Source organism: Gymnodraco acuticeps, unplaced genomic scaffold (genome assembly GCF_902827175.1).
Source record: "Gymnodraco acuticeps unplaced genomic scaffold, fGymAcu1.1, whole genome shotgun sequence".
Classification (NCBI taxonomy): domain Eukaryota; kingdom Metazoa; phylum Chordata; class Actinopteri; order Perciformes; family Bathydraconidae; genus Gymnodraco; species Gymnodraco acuticeps.
Genome location: NW_022991154.1, coordinates 2,106,709 through 2,116,296, shown reverse-complemented (window position 1 = coordinate 2,116,296; position 9,588 = coordinate 2,106,709). Strand labels below are relative to the sequence as shown.

The following is a 9,588-nucleotide window of genomic DNA, read 5'->3' as shown; positions in this document are numbered from 1 at the left end:
TACTTCAGGAAATTGTGTACAGACAACGTTTTCATTGTTACCAAGGTGGTTTCTAGGGACGCTGCTATTGGTTAAACATTGTGTATGCTCTCAAATTGTAATATTAAAACGTCTTTGCCCTCATTTATTCATATTGCTGTTCGAACGTAGCAGTTTCACAAAAATGCCTCAGGAAATTGTGTACTTTCAACGTCTTGTAAGTGTTGCTAATGCTAACAAGCATGTGGTTTAAACATTATCTCTGATGGTATATTATTTCTGTTATATTGTTATCTTTATTGTTAGTGCACGGCGCAATAACGCCTCTGATATTGTGATAATGCTACGCACCCCCTTCTCCGTCAATTTATATTGTGTTGGTCCACAGCACAAACGTATTTAACAAAATCTGCATCTAAAATTGTGGCATAGATACGTTATTTTCCCCTGTGCAATTCTAATGGCTAGCGTCATGTGATGTTAGATTTATTATGAGAGTGTGCTCTCATACTTGTTTGATTCTGAAATTGTATATATTTATATAAATATATGTGTGTGTGTCCGCATCTGTCGCCTGTTATTGTCTCATTATACCGCACTGTCACTGAATCAAAGTAAATATATAAGTCATCTTGAACACATCTGTCCATCAGACTGCTGTGCCTCCTGTCATCATTAATGGACGTCTCTTTAAAATGACCGCTCAGAGGAGAGGAGTTCTCATTTCTCTAACCGCCTGCTGCTTCCCCTCCTCTCTCCTCGGTTCCCCTCCTCGGTCCTCCGCTCGTATCTTCTGCGAGGAGTCGAGGAGGGGAAATCTGAGTATTGAGAAACCTCTTAGTACTCCACTAACTCACACACACCACAGCAGGTTCAACGTCACACACTCTCCAGCCCTCCCCCCTCTGCTCCCTCAACCACAGGCCTGCACACCGACAAGCATTACTGTGCAGCTCTGTGATTGGCAGAGAGACGGGGGATGCCGGTTTTAGGAGGCTACGTTTTAAAGTTCGGGCAGAAAGTCTCAGAATCGATATTAGCAGTACAATCGGAAAGTCGTCATATACTTTCTGATTTGCACAATGAATCCACTGGAAGAAAATGACGCAATATGTATTGCTGATGTGCTCTTGGATGACTTTGTGGTAAGTTTGTTTTAAAGGTATCTCCGAAATGTGAAAGCTAGAGTGAAGAGCTAACGTTAGTATTGGTTAGCACGTGTGAAACACTGATAACATTAGCTTTGTGACAGTCGCATATTGATCTCAGTGTTTCTTATAAACTGTAGGGGCAGGGGAAAGGGTTAAGGCATGTAGTTTAGATTCAAATGAAATGAAAATCTATGATGCATGTAAATGACCTTTAATATGTTTAACCTTTTGTAGAGGTGGTTATATTTGTGTGCCGATGTTTTCCTGTGGTAAAGTTTTAGTTTTGTACTTTTATTTTGATAGTTATAAGATCCGAACTTTTATTTTGAAGGGACTTTTGCCGGAAATGAATAGAGAACGAAGGAGTGTAAACACGTGTAATGACGGATGAATGACGGAAAAGTAACATCAAATAATTAGTTACGTTGTGTTTTTAGCACCTGGCTGATAGGGGCACAAGGTTTGTTATTACTTTAATTAATATGTGTATTGATATTATGTGGTGTTATTTCGTAGTTTTGCAGAGTTTTGAGTCCATGCTTTTGAATTAGCAAAACTGCTATATTAGCCGACATGCGTTCTGCTCTGTTAGTTAGGGGGCAGTAGTGAGCTATAATTGCATTATTTAGTTTATATTAGAAATGTAACGTTTATAAATGCAAGAAATGGAGATGTTTTATCTGTGAGATGGTGGCTAATTATTGTGTTTTCTTTATTTTCTTAGCTCTTACCTTGGTACGTTGATACGTAATGTATACATTCAAGGGTGTACAATAAAAGGATACCATCAGTTCGAGAGTATGACCATTATTCAGCTGGGGACGCTACAATGCATGTGTATTATCCTCGCAACTACAGTCGTTAAAGGTCCACTTTTATGTAAGGTTTGAGGGTGTGGTTCTGCAAGCCTCATTTGCATATTCACCTGTCGCGGCGCGCCCAGAGGCTTTTTAGTGGGCGCGTCAACAGGATGCCATAGGTGGTTCTCACGGGAGGAGGAAGCCTGTGTGTGGTGAATGCGGGTATTCAGCGGGATATGTACGTTTTCTCAGCATGTATATATGTTAAAATGCAATGGGGAAGTAACTGAAAGTAACCGTATGTGGATATTGCATCGACCGACCTGGAAGCACGTCTCCTTGGAGAGGACGCGCACAGATAGAGAGATTCTGTCCGACACAGGGTGAGATCGCTCCTTTGTGCCACGCTGGACCTCGTGTTTCCTTTTTTTGTGGAATTTAGCCTGAAAAGGCCTACAAACATTTCTGTTTTTGCCGCCGACGGGCGCAGGAGCAACAGCCTTGTTTTGTCAATGAACAATAGCCTGGATTAGGCAGTAAAGACACTTGTTGTGTATCGCAGAGCGGACTGTTTAATTTTGTTTGTGTTGTTTGGCTGGAAAACTGTCAATATAATGGATCCATGCATGAAATCTGTCTCCGTTTATTTTGTTTAAGGAGCAGATTATCCGTTTATTATTTCTGTTTACCTTTATAATATTATTTCATTCAAGAACCCCTTGTGCGTTTAATTAACACAACTATTTTAGATAGTTGATCGTTACAGCTTTGTTCGACATTCTTTCATAATATTTCGTACTCTAGCTTTAAATATCATGGCCTATAATGTAAGCACAGTTCTATATATTTTTTGACCAAATGTATAATGCAATGACAGTGAAGTTTTCATAATGAGATTATCATAATGTGTAGGTGGTGTTTTAAGTAAATGTGTTCTGATTATGATTTATAGGAGGATCAAAGTAAACCAACAGCAGGAGGGTCGCAAACAAGTACAGCACCAATGGTTTGGCTTGAAGAGGACCATGACGGTCAACCAATGCCAAAAAGGAGGCGAACTGGAGAGAAACGGAGATCAACGGAAGCGGAGTTCGGCCACTGGTTTTTGTTTTGTTTGTTGTTTACATCAATTGATTGTAGATCAATAAATTCACATATTCTTCAAGCAAGTTATTAAATGCATCTTCACACTTTTGCAGGGGCTTCAAGATGCGTAGATCTTTACTCCGTCTACTAGTGGTCAAGAGAGCGAGACTGGGACCATCCAAAGCTTAGGTATGTTTTTCCTACACTTAATGATGATTGTTTCCCCACTTAACATGTAGTGGTTAGCTAGATTTACCTTTGCTTTATATATGTACTTTTTCTACTTCATTTTTAAGGCTACAAGAGGTACAATAACTTTTAGGACTTCCTAGTGAAGAACCTCTCTCTTCACAGTGGAAGGAATGACAAGCATACACCTTGGAAAAGTGGACGGTGTTAAGGCCTTTTATGGTTAATCAGATGTTATCTTCTGAGAAACCTAAAGAGGGGGTTTGCTAACACTGTCGACAAAAGGTTGCAGTCGTAACATGTCAAGATTGTTTGCCAAGACCTCTTTCCTGCACTGCCTGTGATGTTGCCATACATCAATCGAGTGTACTTGTAAGAAATTAAAATCAATATTGAATGACGTAATTTAGCTTGAACACACAGTAAGCTGTTTTATTCTGTTTTTTTAACAGTTCCGGTTAAAGTTTATTTTGAAAAGCTGTATTGAAAGGCCATGCTCTAGGTTTTACATTAACATTGATTACAGCCGTTAAAATGCATTAAATAAAAAGTCATGAAAGAGTGTATGAGGAGAAAAGGCGTGGAGTTATGCAATGAATACACAACGTCTAAATCCTCTGTTTTACGCGATATCGGACATAGAAGAAAGTGGTGGGAGGACCCCCGTCACCGGCCGCCATTGAAGAGGAGGAGCTCTGAATGAGATACAGTCAGAGAACCAACGTGTTCTCGCTCTCCAACGCACCAACTTCGAGATAACAGCTGCTGTCTCCACTACTCCTCTGTTTGTTTCATTACCACGCTACTTAATTAAAGTACCAAATTGAGCCTTTTCAGAGACTCCATTAGTCTCTTTATTTTAAGCTTCTCTCCTGGACGTGAGAACAACGAACACAATTCAACATACTCCACAACAGATCTTCTATGGTAGAAGGGTTCTTAAGGCCACTGTCACCATCCACTCACATCACGGAAGATGAGGGAGGAAAGTTATAATACCATGAAAGAGGTACTTGTTAAACTAAAAATCACACAGGACTTTTATATTATATACTACAATTAGTAAATTAGGTTAAAAAAACTTCCTGGGGGAAGATGTATTTGATCAAAAGATGCTAATAATAAATTAACTATAACTCTAATTGACTTTCAATTGTTGCTTTCTAGAATGCTTCATAGCGATAATGCATCCCTGCTGCGATTGTGCTTCTGGGCAAACAAGTATTTCCACAGGAAAGGAAGTCATTTTGATTGGAATTAATGTTATGAACATTTCAAGACTTTTTTCTTTGTTTTTTTTGCTGTTATTTATTCCGCTTTTGTGCCAGGGATTCAAATGCATTTTAACTCTTTGTCATACTTAATTTAAACTATCAGATCAGAAATGTATGAAACCATTTTTTTTTTGTACTTGATACTGTATCATAGTAATTATTTGTCTCTTTAAATTTCAGGCAGTACAATCTGTTCCTTCCACAAATAAACTGCACCTGTGAAAATACTTGGTCGATAGGCATAGGTGTTCTGGTTTAAAGTGGCTATCGGCCAGCCACTGTCAATTTTGAGACCTTGTACGCAGTGGATTTGTTCACTACCTACAAAGATCTCAAGATCACTGCCCCTGGAATGTCACGGCAAGCTTTTGTCAGCATGCTCGAACATCGGACAAAGGTCTTCGGTCGGGTGAGTACAAGATGGAAGTAAATGTACAATTTTTAAATTGTACTGTGGTAGTTTAAGTTCAACATATACATTTTTTTTAAAATTAAAATCATACAAATTTGTATGATTTTAATTTTAAAAAATCCTTTCTATTTGCTTTTAGAGTGGTAAGATATGTGGCGACACACTGCAGAAGTCCTTTCTGGAATGGACCTATGCCAAATTTGAGGCCGAAAGGCTGTATCAGGTGCAGCATTTTCAGTGTCCTTCATGCACCCTCTACGCCAAATAAAGCAAAAGTCGAGACAACTTGAAAGGATATGGCGTTCCACTAAATTTGAAGAATCTCGTTTAATTTGGCATATTACACTCAATGAATATAAGAAAGCACTGCGTAAAGCGAGAGCAGCCTACTACTCTTCATTAATAGATGAGAATAAGAATAATGCAAGATTTATTTTCAGCACCGTAGCCAGGCTGACAGAGAGCCACAGCTCGATTGAGCCTTCTATTCCCATAGCACTCAGTAGCAATGATTTTATGTGCCTTTTTAACGATAAAATTAATGACCTCTTGCCTTTGACCAGTATAGTGTTATCAACAGCTCCTGGAAACGTAAGTTCTAATATTACACTAGATAGTAAACTAGAATGCTTTTCAGCCATAAACCTTGAACAATTAAATTCAATGATTTTTTCTTCTAAACCATCAATGTGTATCTTAGACCCAATTCCAACTAAGCTGTTAAAATAAGTTTTTCCATTAATTAGCACTTCTTTATTAAATATTATGAATATGCCTTTATTATCAGGCTATGTTCCACAATCATTTAAAGTTGAAGTAATAAAACCTCTTCTTAAAAAGCACAACTTCGATACAGAGGTTTTAGCCAATTATATATAGACCTATTTCTAATCTCCCATTCCTCTCAAAGATTCTTGAGAAAGCGGTCGCAAAACAGTTGTGTGATTACTTAAAAAACAATGATTTATTTGAATATTTTCAGTCTGGCTTTAGAACACATAGCACAGAGACAGCTCTGGTTAAAGTCACAAATGACATTATAATCAGGGCTGCACATAACTGGTGCGCAGGTGCGCATCTCCGCCAAAAAAAGAGCACCGGAGAGAGAGAGAGAGAGAGAGAGAGCGACCGACCGACCGGCTAGATGTTCGCCTGGGGAGGTGCTGTCCTGGCAGTTCTGGGAGGGAAAAAAACATTTTGACCGTTGGGGCTCATCCTAATTTTCGGCCTTGATGTAACAATATTCATAATTAAGTAAATGTAACACCCTTTTCACCCCGGTTACACGTTTCATTTGCCCTGTACGATGGGCGCTGTAAGTGATGAAAATGGGGGATGTTGGCTTATCTGGCGCCCGCAGCTCACAGCCAAAATGCGAGCGAGGGAGAGAGGGAGGGTGCACCGGTACCAGCGCTGTTGTTATTAGAATCTGGTGCCGTGCTAGCTGCTCTAACGGATATAAGAAGAAGATGTTTCTACAATAATGTGGAGGGAGAGTCCTCTCCAGTCAGACTGAGAGGTTGATAAGTTAACTACAGCTCAGTGAGGTAAAGGACTCTCAGTCTAAGTTCAAACGGTTTGGTCACAATTTATGTAAACACATATTTCCAAGGCACTCCTTTATAATTATTGGGATAAACAGGTTTTAAATCATTCCAATGTATACTATAGGACAGTAACCAAAAATATCCTTTACAACTGGAGGGTAGTGATGACAGCTTTTAGGATTACTGGTCGTGCTAATGTTGTCTTGTGTTCACCTCTGCATGTGTGTTCTGTGTTCACCTCTGCACGTGTGTTTAGTGCCGTGTGTCTGGCAAATAAAGTCAAGACCCCCTCAAAAGTTACGGTTTATTTCATTTTAAGGATGAGCACCAAGCAACATCTCCAGGTGCTCCTTTGAGAACCAGGGCAACAAAGTTATGTGCACCCCTGATTATAATAGCCTCAGACAAGGGACTTGTCTCTATTCTTGTTTTGCTCGATCTCAGTGCTGCATTTGATACTATCGACCATCATATCCTATTGCAAAGACTAGAGCACTTAGTTGGCATACAGGGAACTGCTTTAGATCCTATCTATCTGAACGCTCTCAGTTTGTACGTGTCAACGATGAATCTTCCATGCAAACCAAAGTTAGCCATGGAGTGCCACAGGGCTCAGTGCTTGGACCTATTTTGTTCACACTATATATGCTTCTGCTAGGCAATATTATAAGGAATCATTCTGTACATTTCCACTGTTATGCGGATGATACTCAACAATATTTATCCATCAAGCCTGATGAAACCAATCACCTAAATAAAATTCAAGACTGCCTCAAGAACTTCAAAAGTAGATGACCTTACATTTTTTGATGTTAAACACAACCAAAACTGAAGTTATTGTACTCGGCCCAAAGAATCTACGAAACAAACTATCTAAATATATACTAGTTATGAATGGCATTAATTTGGCCTCCAGTGAGACTGTAAGGAATCTTGGTGTTATATTTGATCAGGATTTATCCTTTAACGCCCACATAAAATTAATCTCAAGGACCGCCTACTTCCATCTACGCAACATTGCCAAAATTAGGCATATCTTGCCTCAAAACGATGCAGAGAAACTAGTCCATGCATTTGTTACTTCAAGGCTGGATTATTGTAACTCTTTATTATCAGGGAGTACCAAGAAGTCAGTCAAGTCGCTTCAGCTGATTCAAAATGCTGCAGCTCGTGTACTAACCAGAGTTAGGAAAAGGGACCACATTACTCCTGTTCTGGCTGCCTTACACTGGCTCCCTATACTGTAGAACACAGGATATCATTTAAAATTATTCTTCTCGCCTACAAAGCCCTTAATGGGCAGGCGCCATCTTACCTTCAAGAACTCATTATACCCTACTGCAGTGGTTCCCAAAGGGTGTGCCGCGGGATTTTGTGACAACCATACGTTATTATTGCAATATACAACTACACAAAAAATAATTACTTTTTAATTTACTATATCAGTACTTTGTAGGTTTATATGTACGTAATCTGCGCGACTTGTGCGTCCACATCTCCACGTGCAGTGCTGCATAAACATGGCTGAGTCAGCGATAACTTTCGAGGGGTGGAGGTATGCCCATTATTTTGAGTTCGTCCGAAGAATAGACAGGAATGTGACGGTGAGGTGCAAACTGTGTCCAGGCCAGAAGCTGTTATCCACTGCTGTAAACATCACGTCAAACCTCAACAAACACCTGCAAAGAACACATGCTAAGGTGAAGCTACCGCACACGCTATTTGTTGTTTGTTTATATCACGTAGTCTGTTCTTCTTCTCTGTCTTCCGGTTGTTGTCTGTTTTGAATGACAAATACACACTACCGCCGCCTGCTGGTAAGGAAAGTTATTGCCACTCACGCATGTGCTCGGCGAGTAAAGTAACGAGTTACTTTATGTAGATAGTAACGAAGTAGTGTAATATATCGGCAACATATTTACAATAGCACATGTTTCAATGCTGATTGCTGAAATGTTACATTTATAGTTTGTAGTTCAGGACCATGGATATTCTGGGCTCCCTCAAAAAAACATCCTCCCCTTTGTCATGAACCTTGGAGTGACCTTCAATAGCGCTTTTAAATTTGATAAGCAGGTCAGCAGCGTAGTCAAAACCTGCTTTTTTAAAATATGACTATTGGCCAAGGCCAAGTTGTTTGTATCTTTTAAAGATCTAGAAAGGGTGATTAACGCCTTTGTAACCATAAGGTTGGATTATTGCAACGCTCTATATGTTGGTATGGACCATGCGTCAATTAGACGCCTGCAGCTAGTGCAGAACGCAGCTCCACGTCTTCTCACTGGCCTCAAAAAGCGTCACCACATCACCCCAATTCTGGCTTCCAATTAGGTTCCGAATTGATTTTAAACTCCTTTTATTTGTTTTTAAAGCACTAAATGGGCTGGCTCCTGCCTATAGCAGAACTCCTCCATTGCTACACCCCAGCCAGAGCACTAAGGTCGGCTGACCAGCTGTTGCTGGTAGTGCCCAAGACCAGGCTCAAAACCCGAGGGCACCGAGCCTTCGTAGCAGCTGGGCCAAGGCTCTGGAACACTCTGCCCCTCCATGTGAGGTCGGCCCAGACCCTTATGGGTATTTAAATCAACACTAAAAACTCACTTCTTCTCCCTGGCCTTCTAGTCAGAGCGGAGCACGACTCATGACATTTCCCTGTTTGATTTTTATATTTGCTGTTGTAATTTATTGTCTTCTGTTTTGCGATTGTAGTAATGTGTTATTTATCATTTGAATGTAAGCACGTTGGCTCGACCAAAAATAGTTTTTAAAATGTGCTATATAAATAAAACCTGATTTGATTTGAACCTGATGTATTGCTCAAATATATTATTACTTGAAACAGTTGAGTAATATTTGAAAACAAATATAACAGAGTATAAACAATGTTTTTAATGTGGTCTGTATCTCATCTCAAGATGTATGCGCTGACACTAATGTGGTATCGATTGATGTCTGTCAAAGAACACTGTCCATACTTAATTCCTCTTTTGTCAGTCATAAGAACATCAACAGTGAACATGTGAAATAGTAAAATACATACTATATATATATATATATATATATATATGTCATAGGTATTTTAACAAAATAAGTGTACACTTTCACTAACTAAACAAACCATCCCCCCCTGTCAGTAGATAGTTCAGAATG

The 9,588-nt window shown here is 39.5% G+C and overlaps 1 protein-coding gene across 10 annotated transcripts in view; it reads left to right on the top strand.

Moving 5' to 3' along the window:
- Positions 1-1,478: 1,478 nt before the first annotated feature.
- LOC117560565 overlaps positions 1,479-9,588 on the top strand; it is a 30,710-nt gene continuing 22,600 nt past the window's right edge. The window contains exons 1-4 of one of the 10 annotated variants that reach the window (XM_034237487.1): positions 1,479-1,590; positions 2,883-3,031; positions 3,130-3,205; positions 3,313-4,888. The gene's annotated coding sequence lies outside the window, so the exon portion shown is untranslated. Of the gene's footprint in view, positions 1,591-2,105; positions 3,206-3,312; positions 4,889-9,588 lie in introns of those variants that run through there. The other 9 variants (XM_034237484.1, XM_034237483.1, XM_034237482.1 and 6 more) reach the window with 9 other exon arrangements.